We start from the raw sequence: 16,082 nt of genomic DNA, 5'->3' as shown, positions 1-16,082 counted from the left end.
GTGAATGGCTTAACAGTCATCTTAACAAGATTACAGCATATAGTAACCCAGCCATTGAAAATATGTTTATTTCAAACTTAATACACGAATCAAAGTTTATGTATAGGGATTTTCTGTCCTTAACCCATAGGCAACCACAATTTTTTTGTAATTCATAGATTTCAAATGCAAACAGAAACAGCCAAGTTTATTATTAATAAAATGATACATTAAGTAGCGCATTCTAAGGTTCTTCTATTTAGAAAGCGTTTTACATTTATTTTATTTTATGATTTCTCAGATTTAAGTTTGATTTTTTTTTAATGAACAATAACATTCACTAATTTATCACGCTAGCAGCGAATCTTACTCGATAACTTTGTTATTGCTTTCGCATTCAAATTTTTCGTCAAGTTACTCGATCAGAGAGATAGCGACCAGAGAAGTGGCGAACAGAAAAGGTATAGTTGTTTACGCCTTCCGACTGAAGCAGAAAAATCAATCGATATACAACGTTTTTTGCAGTGTTGCCCTGTTTCTTTTGTTTTGTTAATTTGCGATACTCTACCCACAGAACCTTCACTCTTGAATTGTAAATATTGTATAAGTAAACGTTGAAAATGAATTTCGTTTGGGTATCTTACGAACAAATATCAGCCAATACAATCGCACAAATTGTCAAATAAGCATTTTTACTTTTTGGTTTTGCCTATCTGAATCATTGCATTCTATGTACAAGATCACATTAACTCAATGAATGAAATTATTTTTGGAACACTGAAACATATCCGCTTGGACTCTGCAAAAGTTATGTTGCATGCCTATTGAAAATCACTGTACAAGTGTCCTCATGAAACATATCGCGTTAAATGAGTATTCTTGTTGTAATTCTACAACCTTTGAAAAATGTGTAACCTTCAAATCGATAGCGAACAACATTCTCCAACTTATCTTTTAGGAAAATTACTCGATTTTCATTAACCTCAAGTTGAGCCCAAGACTAAACCTTAGTTGAGTATAGGCAAAAGTAAAAACAGAACTTTGGAGTTCACGTCGATATTGAATCCGAGTGAATTATGTAGTAAAAAAGTTATGCAAAAACAACATTAATGATTAATTTTGCGCCACCTTGCTGTACATACATATGTATGCACGTATGTATGTGCATACGCAAGTATCTCCTCAGCAATTCCATCTGGGTATTTTTGCAAGAAAATTCTAACAACAGCCATGAAAATTAAATTTTGTTCACTTTGCTCGTCCCATTAAATTATAAAATAATTAAAAACATGCAGCACAACTTTGCAACAGAATGCAGTTTTATTAATGAATTATAATTTATTTTATTTATTTAACTAGTCATCCGCAATTACAACAATTAGTTTTGCTATTTTTCCAGCTCACTTTTCATCTAACTAAAAATGCATAAAATAAGGAACAGGTTTTTGTTTATTTATATATTTAGCGCTCGCTTATAGATTATATCTGTTTTTTTTTAATTTAGCTACTTTAATTACAACAAAATGAAATGATCTCCGCTCATTGATAGGCATGTCAACAGCTCGAAGCACAATGCACTCAAAGCGTTCCCACATACACATGTAAGCACGTTTAAATGTGTTTGTATATATATGTATGTACTTTTAAAAACTACTACGAACTATAAATACGAATATTCACACATACATGCATACATATTTATAAACACATACAAGTATCGACACAGCCATGCATATTTGTGGGTATTTTGCTTTGTGACTTTGCCATTCTGCAGCGCTGGTGAAGTAACCATGCAATGCAAACGCTCGCTAACCAACTAATGTGTAAGCGGATGCACATAACCATGAAGTACCGCGTACCTCTCCAACCAGCTGCAGTGAAGCATTGCTGCTGTTTTTGATATTAGCAACTAAGTCGTATCTTCGCTCGCCACTGTTGTTGTATTATTTTTTATTCTTTGTTTATTTACTTGCTTTTGCTTTTTTGTCAGTATACTTGACGTTTTCGCTGTTGCGGAAAATAGCAACGAAAACAAAATTACTTATAAATAATTGCATGCCATTTTGAGTATTTTTCCCCAATTAGTTTTATAAAAGTGTTGCATTTCAATGAAAAAGTAAGAAATATGCAAAAATATGCAAAAAAGTAATGGGCTTCGAAGAAAAAAAGATATTTAATTGGTGATTCGTTATTTATTACCGAAACATTGGCAATCAGTCTCGCCACAGAATTCGCCGTCACATCTAAGGACAAAGTCATCATTTGCGCTCGAAGAACAAAGAACCTCTTATGGGAAAAGTTAGGTCGGAGACATAAAAACACAACATCAAAATCAAAATTGTGTGGATCCCGAAACATAACGGTATAACAGGCAATGAAAGCGCTGATAAAGCACTTACAAATGTATCACGCACGCCATGTCTCTTAATATTCAACTCTCTCGTAAAAGCTGACATTTTAAAAGTAATGAAAATATCAATAAAAAGGACCACTGACGAGAAATGTGTATAACACCAACATCCTTAGAAAATCAGCAATCTAAATAGCTACAAATTTTTCTGCTTTCCTATTTATAAATAAAAGTGTTTATACTACTTCGTTCAGGATACGTGTACAGTGAACCAAAAATAAATTGGGGCACTGGTTTGTTCTAACTTCAATCCTTCATAACTTGAGAAGGGTTCAATTAATTTTCTAAAATCTAAAAGCAATATAAAGTAAACAATTCAGTCATTGGCTATACAAAACAGAAAATGATATAATATTTAAATTATTTAGAAGTTTTCCAGTAAACAAAATATTTTCATTTTACAACTCAAATGTTAAGTGGGACAGTAACGAAAATATGAAAATAAAAGAATATTTACGAACTAATATTTTGTGTAGTATCTCTTCGTACTAATTACTGCTTGTAGACGTCGTTGCATGGAATCTACTTGAGTTTTGGTGACATTTCTTGGAAAATTTTCTCATATCTCTTCAATTGCTGATTTTAAGGAATTTTTTGCTACTAATCTGCTGTTTACGCAATTTTTTTTCAAGTGGGCCCACAAGTGCTCAATGGGATTGAGATCTGGGCTCTGAGGAGAATGGGGCAATACTTTTTCCTAAATTGTAAAGCACCCATTCCCTTACAATTAGCGCATTATGCTTTCAGTCTTTGTCGTGCATGAAGGTGAAAGTTTTGGGAAATGCCCCTTCAATATTTTTAGATAACCTATTTTAGTCATAGTGCCTTCAATAAACAGAACGAGTCGACTCCTTTTGCCGTCATAGCTCCTTAAATTATACATGGCCGCCACTATGTTTCGCAGTAACAACCATGGTAAATTTTGTACTACCTAGCAGACCGTTATTCGGCTCATGAGCGAATTTGACAGTAATGCCGACGTCAATCGATTTGTGTTTCACAAAACTTAGCATTAGCTTAGTGAACCAAAGTTCCGTAGATTCCAAAGTTCCCCTTAAAAATTTCTTTTCACCATACCTAACGAGCAAACCTGCTGGTATCTATCATCCTTGAGTACTAACCACATTTGGTGGATTGAGCGCTGTGCCTCCCCTTCTCCATACAAAATTACGGTCATCCCACCCAAATAAATTGAAATTCAACTCATCGGTGAAAATAACTTTCCTCCAAAATTCATTAGACTTGCCAACGTATTCTTTAGCATAGTTCAACCTCTTACTCGCATTAATCCTTGAAAAAAGAGGTTATTTCTAGCAGTGTACTGATAGTTTGGCGAATTTGTGAGTGATTTCGTAAGTTTTAGCACAAATTTTCGGGTTATCTTTTATTAAACGTATAATCCTTCTCTTGGTCATATTTAAGCTAACTTTGTAAGCCCTTCCAGTACCACTTTTTCTAAGAAAAGAATGGTTTTCATTATATTTTTTCAATATATTAAATTCTGTCGAATTAGGTTTTTCAAAATTTCTGCGATTTGATGCACCCTTTCCCTATTTCATCATAAGCTTTTTTAAATCACTTGAGGTTTGGTTATTCATTTTCACTCTTAAAAACTTGCAACGTCAATAGCAAAATGTGAGAAATATAACTAACTTTTGCAGTTCCGTTATGAAAACAACAACGGAATGCACGTGGTTTACTTAAATGTGCTAAAAAATCATTGTGTACCACTTTTTGTTTGACTTTGAAAAATTTACGGTTATTACGACGCAGTTGCGACCAGCGTTTCAAAGGGATTATCTTTCCAAAATAAATGCCAAACAATAAAATTTGCCTAATCAATTTGAATTTTCGTTGTTTTATTTCAATTTAAAATCCGATACGGCTAAATTGGTCACCCTTTATTAGATATATTATTATGTGAACAAATAATGAAAAATCATGGAAACCTTTATTTTGACCTTTACGCGCTCCATTGATTGTCTATTTGTATACTGCAGTTGTCTAGTTCACAAGTGTCAAATATGATTGACGTGCGACGCCATTACCAAAAAGTTATAAAACTTTCGATCGAGTGATTAATTTTGCACCAACTTATGTTTCTCAATCTTATCTCTCCAAAGCTAAGCAAACCTCCCGTTTTCACTATCAGGTGAAGCGTTTGCATTGAAGTATTAGTATCAAATTTTCTTTTTCGTACTGCCATTTTGGAACGTGAAGGTGACGTCACCAAATCGTTAAGGTTCTTTTTTAAGCATTATATCACTCAAAGCATCAACAACTTTTATTCACCTAATAAATGGTATGTACATACTATACATATACAAGCACTTCCGCTATCAACATGTATGGTTATGTCATTATGAAGCATCCAATCAACAATCACAACAAATAAAACATTTTCCAGAGAAATCTAGTCCCTTAATTAAAACCGGGGGAATATAACCCCTATCAGCCAGACATACAAACTCGTGCAAATATGTATATCTCTGTATGTTTGTTTGTGCACTTATGCCTAGTACACAACTAAACTCTTGCTAAGCTCAAATTTATTTTTTCCATATCATCTCTAAGTATTAACTTGGCATTCCTGGAACAAATTTTAATAAAAAAAACATCTGCAAAAACAAGCCAACAAAAGTCGATAACAAACGAAAACAAGTACACGACATACTCAAATGTCTGTCGATCCGACTGCATGCTGGCTGACATATTTCAACAATAACAGATCTTGCTGCTTGATCTGATCCTTTGAGTTGTGTGAATTTGACTTGCCAACAACAAGAGCAAAAAATCAGCAATATTGCCATTCCGCTGATGCTGCTTTTAAGTTCCATTTAAAATCCGAAATTGTTTATTTTGCGCTCCAAATTCGTTTGGCTTAATTTTGTTGTCAATTTGTTGTTGCCTGCTGCTTGCTGCTCTTGTTCCACATACACGAGTATATGTGTATGTAGCTATTTGTTTGTGTTTTGCTTGCTGTTATTGATCCCCCAGTTACCAACTACATATGCGTACATACATACATATGTTTATATACACAAAACTTGTACCTTCTGCTGGAGCTTGAGACGCTGATATAATATAAACTCTCGCTCAGATGGCGCGCGAGCGAATTCTATGTTGTCACTTTTCAGATTATTGCATTGTTGTTGTTATTTTGGTTTGTCTTGAGTGTTATTTGTTGTTTAATTATTGTCAGGCATGCCATTAATTTTGGCATGTCATGTCGTTAACGAGTTCCTTTTTTCCTCATACCAACTTTTTCCTTTTTTCCAGTTTGATTTTTCGCTATATTTATTCATGTTGTCGCTATTGCTTTATGTTGGTTCTTTCGACACTATTTTGCGATTTGCGTTCAACATTTGTATGTATGTATGCTATATATTCATACATATATGTATTGTACATATGCTGTGAATCTTATTTTGAAAACTTTTTGCCTGTATGTTTAGATACTTTTTACAATTTCCATTCGTTTTTTTATAACTAGCTTTATTTAAAATGTTTCTTTTTTTGCAAAAATAAATCATGTCTTATATATTTCGGGTTATTTAAGTTTTAAAAAATACATTTTATTTACCGTAGTTGCTATCGTTGTCATTCTTAAAAATGTAGCTCTTTTTACTTTGTGTCTTATTTCGTTTTATTTGGAAACATTAATTACACTTTCGTAGGCCACACAAGAACATAATTACTGCATAACCTATTACAAAAAAATGTTGGTATAAATCAAGCGAAAGGGTGCTTATTTGGAAAGTACGATGTCACAAGTGCTGTTAAATGGGGCAGCACATCTTTATTATCTCAGTGGAAAGAGGTTTAGAAAAACTTGTTAAAACAAAATCATTTATTTTATTTGCATGCTACGAAATGCTTTTATTTGTTTGATTGTAATTTGGAATTAATTTATTTACATTAATTTCATTTTGCCTTATTAATAATTATTTTTTTCGAGCATTAGAAGTTTACACAGATTTTTCAAATTTACATTATATTTTATAATATAATATATTTTCAAGCAAAGCGTTCGGCGCGAAATAAATTCTACAATATTGCAACAGCTACTCAGCTGAGTATCAGTAGCAGGCCATCAAAACAGTAACAGGGGCGCCTGAGTGTTTTAGGAGCCACCAAATCCCTTATTGCTCCTTGGCTAGACCTTTACAAATTTCAGTTTAAATTTCAACAGGGGCGCAATATTGCTGTAATTGTTGCGTACAACCAGCATACCCATACTTATATAACATTTAAAGTGTAAAACTACATTGTATTTGTCATAACCGTTGTTCAAAATAACAATCTTCAACATTTTTTTACTTGGTTTAAAACTATATAGTCAAAACTGCCCCGAGATGAGTCATCTGTGAGTGATGATTTTCACTTCGCGTACATAATTTTGAATCGAGGCAATAAGTTGCACTAAAAACAGAAAGTAGGCGGCAAGCTGCTTTTTTAAATTATAATATTTTTATTGTGGTACAACTTTCGTAAATTCAACGTTAGTAGTCTTGCTCTAGACTTGCAATCCCTGATTCCCTGACATTTCTAATAACACCCCAATCCCATAAGCTACGAGTATTTTTACCTACAATATTATTTGAAATCCAACAACTAAATTGGTGCACGAAATACGCAAGAGTAGTAAATAAAAGTGTGTTGGATATTCATTCAATTTGTTTCTATAGTTACTGAACTTTTTTCCCTTGTCAATAAATACATACTATATGTATTTTCTTTCACTCCGCAAAAGCAAAGTCAATTCCTACGAAAAGCATGATGTGAAACTTCGTGTGAAAATGTGTATTTACAACATGAATGTTGCGAACACTGACACTAAAAAAATATCACTAAAATTTTAATAGGAGCCTTAACTGAACAAAGGGTCCCATTTGCCTACTGTCATCATAATTAAATGAGCAAAAAATTCATAATAAACTAATTAAAAATGCTTTCATTAAAAGTCTTAATTAATCATATATTTAATTTTCGTCCGCTTGTGTTGTACGTACAACAACTTTTCAGGACAACCATTCACTCATCCTCCCAACTACCAACCTGCCAACGAACTTTTCGTAATATTGCACATATTACTTGGAGCAAATTTATTGCATACGAAATTGCACAGACTTGGCATTGACAACAACTAAAATGTTCATATAAAAACAACAAAAACTGAAATGTGCGCCAGAAGGATGCGAACTTGCCTGTATGCTTTCAAATATACAGCCAAAGCAATAAAGATAGTAAAGAAGGTTGACATTGAATGTTGCCCTAAAGCCAATACACTACAATAAAACGAAAGCAATTTTATATTTAAAAAATGTACGAGACTGGGTAAATAGAAATCACAGCGAATGAAATGGCAGGTATATTAGCCATGAAAGGGGTCGCCCAGAGCCATATTGTGGCCTAGGAAAGAGAAACGTCTCCTCTCTTAATCATGAAGTAGAGGAAAGACAATGAAGATCATAGTCTGATAGTATACGCAGTTTATCGCAATCAAAATCAGCTTTAATATAAACCGTTTTAAAATAAGGTTAAACTTTTAGAATAATCACAGGAATTCTAACAGAGCATTATAGATTGAATTATCACCTTAGACGTTCTGTATGGCGGAAGAATAAACCGTCATGCGTGTGCTGATAGCGTGCCCGGCACTAATACAAAGAGGCACAAACACCTGTTTACAAATATTTTACCAGCAGAGGAAATAAAAATAAATAAAATGGCCCAAATACTATAGTTTACTGATGAAGTTGGGCTCAGAGATATACACTGAAGCCATATATGATAAAATATTTTTTTACCACTTGTTTCTGACTTTGGTAGAAAATTTCAGAAACAGTATTTTGAACTTAATGAACCACAATCTTTTGCCAGACATTTACATATACATGCCCACACGCATGTATACATATTTGGGGCGTTTAACAAACTTAGTACATTTGTCAAGCACTAAACTGCTTAGTTTCAATGCAATATTCAATGAATTAAACAATCACAGCCTTAGCTTTAATGTTCATCTGAAACAAAAATTAAATATTAATTAAAATTTTTCTATGAAAGGCCAAGATTTATTGGCCGAAATTCAAGCCCTTTATAATGAATTTACTCCTTTTAGAAAGTGTAGTAAACATTTTCGCTTGAGTGTTTCTGCACGAAGAACATAATAAAATTTCTCGTTTGTTATGCTGCAAAATTAACATTAATGAAATCAGAAACTTTACTTGATGTGAAGCTTTTAAAAAATCAACTAAAGCACAAATAAAATTATCGAGCTTAACATTCAAGTTGACATGTGAATGCATACATGAGCAAATACATGCAGACATACATATGTAGGCACATATTGTATATAAAGTAGTAAGGGATGATGTAAGGCAAGCCAAATACAAAGGAGTAGGTTGGCCAAGCGACTGAATGAGGGTCTAGTGGGTGTTTACTCGAACACACCTTTCGAAAGAAATTTTATTGCAAAAAAAAAAATCAAATTAAAAAATAGCAGCATAAAAATAAATGAAAATCTAATTAGAGAATGTCGTATACTATAAATAGTATCCATTACGAAGTTTTGAAAAATGGTATGTAAATATAATAGCATATTTAAGCACGAGTATGTAAGTGCATCTACTATTATATATATTCAGTTTTAATAATTGGTTTTAACAATAAGTGTAAGTGGGTTGCAGGCTATTGTTGGTCGCATCATGGGACTCATTATCTTGAATGAGTAGCTTAGGGGAATTGGTGTGAGGGACTCAGCCTTATAAATATGTAAAATGAGTTTAGAAAATGACAAAACTGCGTTCTATGTATTACATACATCAATCCCCAACTTTCGATCTGTTAAGATACATTTACTTCTGCAGGACGATCCTATGGATCCGATCTCATGGAACCCAATCTATTGGATCTTCTTCGTTTTACCAAAGCGAGGATCCAGCTGATACAGCTTCAGTTTTCGAAACGTTGGAAACCTTAGAATAAATTCAGGCCAGTTGCAACTGCGTGCTTGACAAGAAGAAAGCATTTTTCCGGGCATAAAGGATAATCGTCTTTTTTCTGACGCCCGTGAAGAGGAAACTCTCATGAGTACTGCTATACCGGCATAGCAGTACGCACGACTTGTAGCCTCACAGCTACACCTACGTACTTAACACCTCTTCACAATATACCACCCTCCCCGCGGAATTGCCAACAAGATATAACCTCACAGGGCTGGTTAGCTCAAAAGCTCCTTGTTATTGTTGACACCTACGACCACCTCTCTTGCCAGTGGGCGATCGAACGACGCCTTTTTTCTGCTGCAATTTTTTTATGCTTGCTCTACCGTCTTGATAATCGTTTGAGTCCGCGCATTTAGCTCGCCCCCAAGAATGATAGAATGCAAGATTGCGCCCATCAGAAAGACGTGAAGTCACCCCGATGCAGTGCGTGAAAGAAATTTGAAAATGCAAACAAAATGCAAGAAGAGAAAGGAAAAATTACCCAAACAATACACGAATAAATTGCACAAGTGCGACGTCACACACACACACGATTCTGTCAAATACAGTGAGAGCGGAATAACAGTACGAGATGGGTGTCGCCTTTGTATTCTGTACAACCTCGAAAAAAAAGAAAAATGTATATAAACTTGTATACTCTTTTCTGTAAAGATTGTCTTATAATTAATTTGGCTTAATATTTTAAATTTCATTGAAGTTTACCTGTCTTGTACGTGAAAAGCAATACTTTGCAAGTTTTAAATATTTCCATATTTTCATATGTTCTATGTCATAAATATTTGATCTCGGTGAGGCAAATTTAACTTAGGTTTAACGCAGAACTGCACAAAGTGAAAATAGGCTCTATTTATTGGTCTGTTGTAAGAATACGGACACGTATACGAATACGAATGCGACTGCGAACAGTAATAGTTATTTAAATATACATTATACTTAAATATATAATTGGCATACACATTCTCTATTAGGTGTTGTTTGATCTTGATCTAGCTTCTCTTTCAATTTGTTGTTTCCAAATTCATCTCGGTTTTTACTACCGGCGAGTGCTTAATACGGGTTGCGCTTCATTGAAACCAGCTGCTCCTCAAATTCTTCGGTTAGTTTCCGGATGACTCTTTGACACAGATGATTATTTTCGGATACGGCAGCTGCTTAATTCACAAGTGTCTAATATGATGGACGTACGACGCCATTTGCAAAAATTACAAATCATCCGATAGGGCGATTTATGTTGCTCCCCCTCTGTATATAAGTTGATCATATTCAATTACTAACTTGAACAATAGTGGCTTAATTGCATTCTGCAATTCTGCTGCTTATACACAAGTGACATATGGCTGTGAAAAGGCATTGGTACATCAGCAGCGACAAAAGAGGTTCAGTGCAGAATTCAAGTAAGTTCCATGGCCACCCACATCCCAATTAATAACTTTGAATGCATAGATGGGCACACTGAATTATATGTAATATTTACTGCATTACAAATAGCAGTAATCAGTAAACTTTTACTGATAATGAAATTTAATTTGCATTCCCAATAAACTTTTACTGATTACTGACAGAAAATTGCAGTAAAAATATTTTGTTATTACTGAAAAAAATTGAAGTAAGAATCCTGATAATATAATTTCATTTGAAATATTTACTCTTTACAGAAACTAGTTACTGATATTTACAAATCAATACCCAGGAAATAGATTCAATCAGTTATTTAAAAAAATGTGAATACTTTTTTTCTTGCAAACATATTTTACACTTGATTTTACACTATTAGATTTTCTTAAGAAAAAAAAATTTCAAAATTTGCATCGCTGAGTTTTTGCCTTCTGCCAATACCAGCAAATGAAAATAACCGTTCCACAGTTCAAATGATAGGTTAGGTTAGGTTAGGTTAGCCTGGTTGGCAATAAGCCACGTATAGACCTTTTGGTCCCTAGCGATACCAGATGGAGAGTACAAATGATAATACCCCATACTTTAGAAAAACATTTTTAATAGCCTGATGTTCATTTAGACAACTTGTTCCTTCATCTCGTTCGGATAGGTATAGAAGTGTTTCCTGAAAATATTGTGGCCCTACATTTCATGTTTTTAATTTAAGTAAATAAAAACATTTTTCTAATAGCGGTCGCCCCTCGGCAGGCAATGGCAAACCTCCGAGTGTATTTCTGCCATGAAAAAGCTCCTCATAAAAATATCTGCCGTTCGGAGTCGGCTTGAAACTGTAGGTCCCTCCATTTGTGGAACAACACCAAGACGCACACCACAAATAGGAGGAGGAGCTCGGCCAAACACCTAACAGAAGTGTACGCGCCAATTATTTATTTTTTTTAAATATACGAATATGCATAAGGTGTTACCATTACATACTTTCAGCCCCTAAATCAAAGAAAGTTTTTTGAGGTTTACGAGGCAGAGCATAAGTTTCGGCATCGGCTCTCTTTACATACTTCCCCTCATAGGTGTCGAACATTTTTTTGACTTCATCTTCTGTTTACTTAGTTGCTGTTTCAAGGGACAGAAATAGCGACAAGAACAACATCTCAAGCGTCAGGCTGAATCTGGAAGTACTTCTTAAATCTCTTTGCTTCTGCATGCAATTCGTTTGTTTGGATTGTACAGCAGTTACAGTTATGAAGTGTGGATTTTGTTATACCGTATACGAAATGCAAAGAGTCACAACTCGAGATTTTCATTCGAGGTTTTATGTGTATTAATTCATAGTTTATTTGTAATATAATATATCATAGTCATAAAAAAAATTTTTTGTTAGAATATATTTCACCTAAGGTGGACTTTCTTTATTGATGATCTCAATCCGTTCATAATACTAAACATTTTTTCATATAATTTTTATTTCAACCTTTGCTGAATATTTTCGCTTTTAAGTTTCCTTCTTCCTTTTCGTTTTTTGAGGAAAAGAGGATAATCCAAAATTAAAAATATATCTTGATTAAATGATTTAATTTCCCTGATGAGAGTGCATTACATTTTGCATATCAATAAACAGTAATTTCCAGTAATCAGTAAAAAAATATTTTTACTGCAATTTTTTTCAGTAACCAGTAAACTAAATTGCAATATCAGTAAAAAATTATATTTACAGCATTTTTACTGCTACTGTAAAGTGCCCATCTACATTTGAAAAGCACTGAACATCGCTGAGATTTCACTTAAATTGAAATTAGCCATGCAATTATCCACCATACGGAAATTCTTCTTCTTCTTAATTATCGCGATAACCGCTTACGCGATTTTGGCCGAGCTTAACAAAGCGCGCCAGTCGTTTCTTTCTCGTGCTAACCGGCGCCAGTTGGACACACCAAGTGAAGCCAAGTCCTTCTCCACCTGATCTTTCCAACGCAGAGGAGGCCTTCCTCTTCCTCTGCTACCACCAGCTGGTACCGCATCGAATACTTTCAAAGGCGGAGCGTTTGTATCCATTCGGACGACATGACCCAGCCAACGTAGCCGCTGGATCTTTATTCGCTGTGCTATGTCTATGTCGTCGTAAAGCTCATACAGCTCATCGTTCCATCGTCTGCGATATTCGCCGTTGCCAACGTGCAAAGGTCCAAAAATCTTACGCAGAATCTTTCTCTCGAACACTCCAAGCGTCGCTTCATCGGATGTTGTCATCGTCCAAGCTTCTGCGCCATACGGAAATTCAGCCGAAGAAAATACATAGACTATTAAAAATTAAATCAACTTTAAAACGATTTACAAATCCAATTTTTATGAATTCGTAGGAAGTATAACCTACTTAAAAACTAGTGGTATCAATATAATTTTTAATTAATTGTAATTCATAGCGGAATAAGAAGGAAAATCCTAGCAAGAAGTTAAATATTTAAATACTTTTATTTATGTATAATATATACCTCCGTCCGCAATAACAAATTAGGAGACGATGAAGATGGTTCAGTGGTGAGCTTAGGGAAGCCGATCAGTTTCAATGTACAGAACGCGTGTGCGAAGCTAAAAATCATTGTGCGTTTAAACATCGTGAATGAATTAAAAATGTTCGCCCCGTAACAGAATTGAATTATTTTCAAAATTCGGTTATCTTATATTTATTCTTCCCCTTTTGTATATCCTTTCGTAAGAGCTTAACTTCTTCGTACGAGTATAGAAATTGAAGAGGATCAGACTCTGGTCGGCAAAGGTTGAGAAAAAGTTAAGCAGTGAAGGTCCCTTACTTTAAACAATTAAAATGTTAGTGCTTGCAAAATATGGAATATGATTTGGGTTATCAATGCAATAAAATCAAGCTGTAATTCATGAGAGCAATCATTAAATAAGAATTTGTTCAACTTAATTCTTTCGAAAATAGTGATTCGCAGCATTTGAAATATTTCAGTAAAGACTCCATTCTAGACACATCTACATTTCCTCCCATCACAGCCTACTACATGTGTGTACATATGTAAACTCCCTTTTTTTATTTTTGTTTTTACCAACTTACGTGCTGATCCAGCTGATGCTGCATGATACTGGTGGTCCAACTCAATTTACTTACGCACCACCAATACTAACGAAATTTTGCTCAATGCTGATGTTGAAAATGCTGTTGTTGTAGTCGCTGCTGGAGGACGTGCAGGCAATTAAAAAGTTTTACGATAAGTACACTTGAAAGGATTTACAAAAAGTTGTGTAATTTATGTAACACAAAGATGCAACAACAAAGTTTTCATACTAATGTCCGAGCAACAACAAACTACCCAACAAACAATTTGTTTTGATATTTTAAAGAAATGCTTGCGCCACGTTTAAAGATGTTTTTGGACCAATTTTCTAAGTAAAGTATGCAAACAAAACATAAAATTAACGCATGAGTCTAATAAATGTAGATGGGAAAACGGAGGGAAGCAATAATCAATGAAGAACTTTACGTAACTAAGTACTAAGTTAAGTTTATACCAGCCGTACGAACTAAAAATGGTCACTTGCTGTGTTGACGTTTTTTAAGTAGTAATAAAATGTAAGAGTTAGTATAAAAGTGTAAAAAACAGTGAACTTTATAAAGCTCAAATCCATTTTTCCACTGACATGAAAGTGCACCAAATTTCTAACAACTGCATACTCTTGCAAATGGGCTTACAATGAGTTAGAAATATGAATAAAAGAAGAAATCGTAGGAATACGCATTAAAAGTGGATAGGGCAAGTACAATAAAAAAAAAACACTTTTTCATACTTACTAATTCAATTGTTGATTCTCATCGTTCATGCGAAAACTTCTACAGGTCACTTACTTGAACGATAGTGGCTTAATTGCATTTGAAGGATGTTGAAATCTAGTTTTTGGACTACTTTAATGCTACAAATGCTTCTGTAAAGAGAACGTTAATTTTGTTGCGGTCTTTGTGATTTCATTAATTTCTTATTTAACTGATGAACTAGCGTTCTTATTCGCCTTCAGGAAACTACTAATTATAACTTTAAGTAAACTAATTAAACTGTGACGCTTTTCTTTGGCCTTACCAATTTCACTGCGTTGTAGTTCTTTTATGTACGTCTTACAAATAAATCAGAGCCTACTGAGTTTGAAAACTTTATTTTATTTATTTTTTTTATAATTTTTCTCTTTATGAAACCTTACGAATTTATTAAGCCAGATCGAGAAACTTTCGACTTTGTTCAGAAAAATCTGATTTCTAAAAAAATCGAATGTTTTGGTTTGGTGGGTAAATGCATACATATGTATATCGAAATACATGCATGCGTGCATATAAGTGATAGGATTCTGGTAAAGTGTGAAAAGACGAAAAGTGGTCTTGCTGACTTGACTTATCTGGTGTTCATGGCCAAATTGTGGGGGTTTTAAATCAACATTTATCCCTGAAAGGGTATCAAAACTTCGGTGTTTAATTTAAATTCCTAAAAATAATGCCTCATTGTTAAAGCTAAGTTAAATTTGAACTATACTTTATCTCAGTCATGGTCGAGTTAGAACCGGATTTTCCCTTTAGAGTCGGCTTTAAATTTAGAGCAACGAAAAGCTGTAACAAAGCCTTTTTGGTGCTCTAAAGTTTGGTCTTTTTTGGTTAATATTAAATTTATGGAACATATAAATCGGCCGGCGTAGCCGAATGGGTTGGTCCCTGACTACTATGCGGGAGTGTGTAGGTTCGAATAATAGAACAAGTTTTTTCTAATAGCGGCCATTCCTCGGCAGGCAATAGCAAACCTCCGAGTGTATTTCTGCCATGAAAAGTTCCTAATAAAAACCATTTGCCGTTCGGAGACCGTTTAAAACTAAAGGTCTCCTCATTTGGGGAACAGCATCAAGTGGCTCGCCACAAATAGAAGGAAGAGCTCGGCCAAATACCTGACACAACTGTACGCGCCAATTATTTATTTATTTTTATGATTCGCTTTAATAATATGAATGAGATTTTAGCATCACTTATGACTACATTGCTCACCGACTACATTGGTCAGGTGTCTAAAAATGTATAAAAACAGAGCAAATCCGTTTGAATAAGGCAACAGAGATTTTTATTCTCGGCATAGATCCGACAAAGCCACTATTTGTGCTTTAAATATGTAAAATATGAGGAAGCAACAAATGGTACTTGCATTTTTGTGAATTATATCTGCTCTGCACTGTTCATCCCAGAATACCGCACTTTGTTCGATTCCCAAGCAAAAATGCACTGAGTAAGGTAAAACAAAATTTTC

This window comes from Anastrepha obliqua, chromosome 3, assembly GCF_027943255.1.
Source record: "Anastrepha obliqua isolate idAnaObli1 chromosome 3, idAnaObli1_1.0, whole genome shotgun sequence".
In the NCBI taxonomy this organism is placed as follows: domain Eukaryota; kingdom Metazoa; phylum Arthropoda; class Insecta; order Diptera; family Tephritidae; genus Anastrepha; species Anastrepha obliqua.
The sequence above is the reverse complement of the archived record's forward strand: the minus strand, read 5'-3'. Positions refer to the sequence as shown.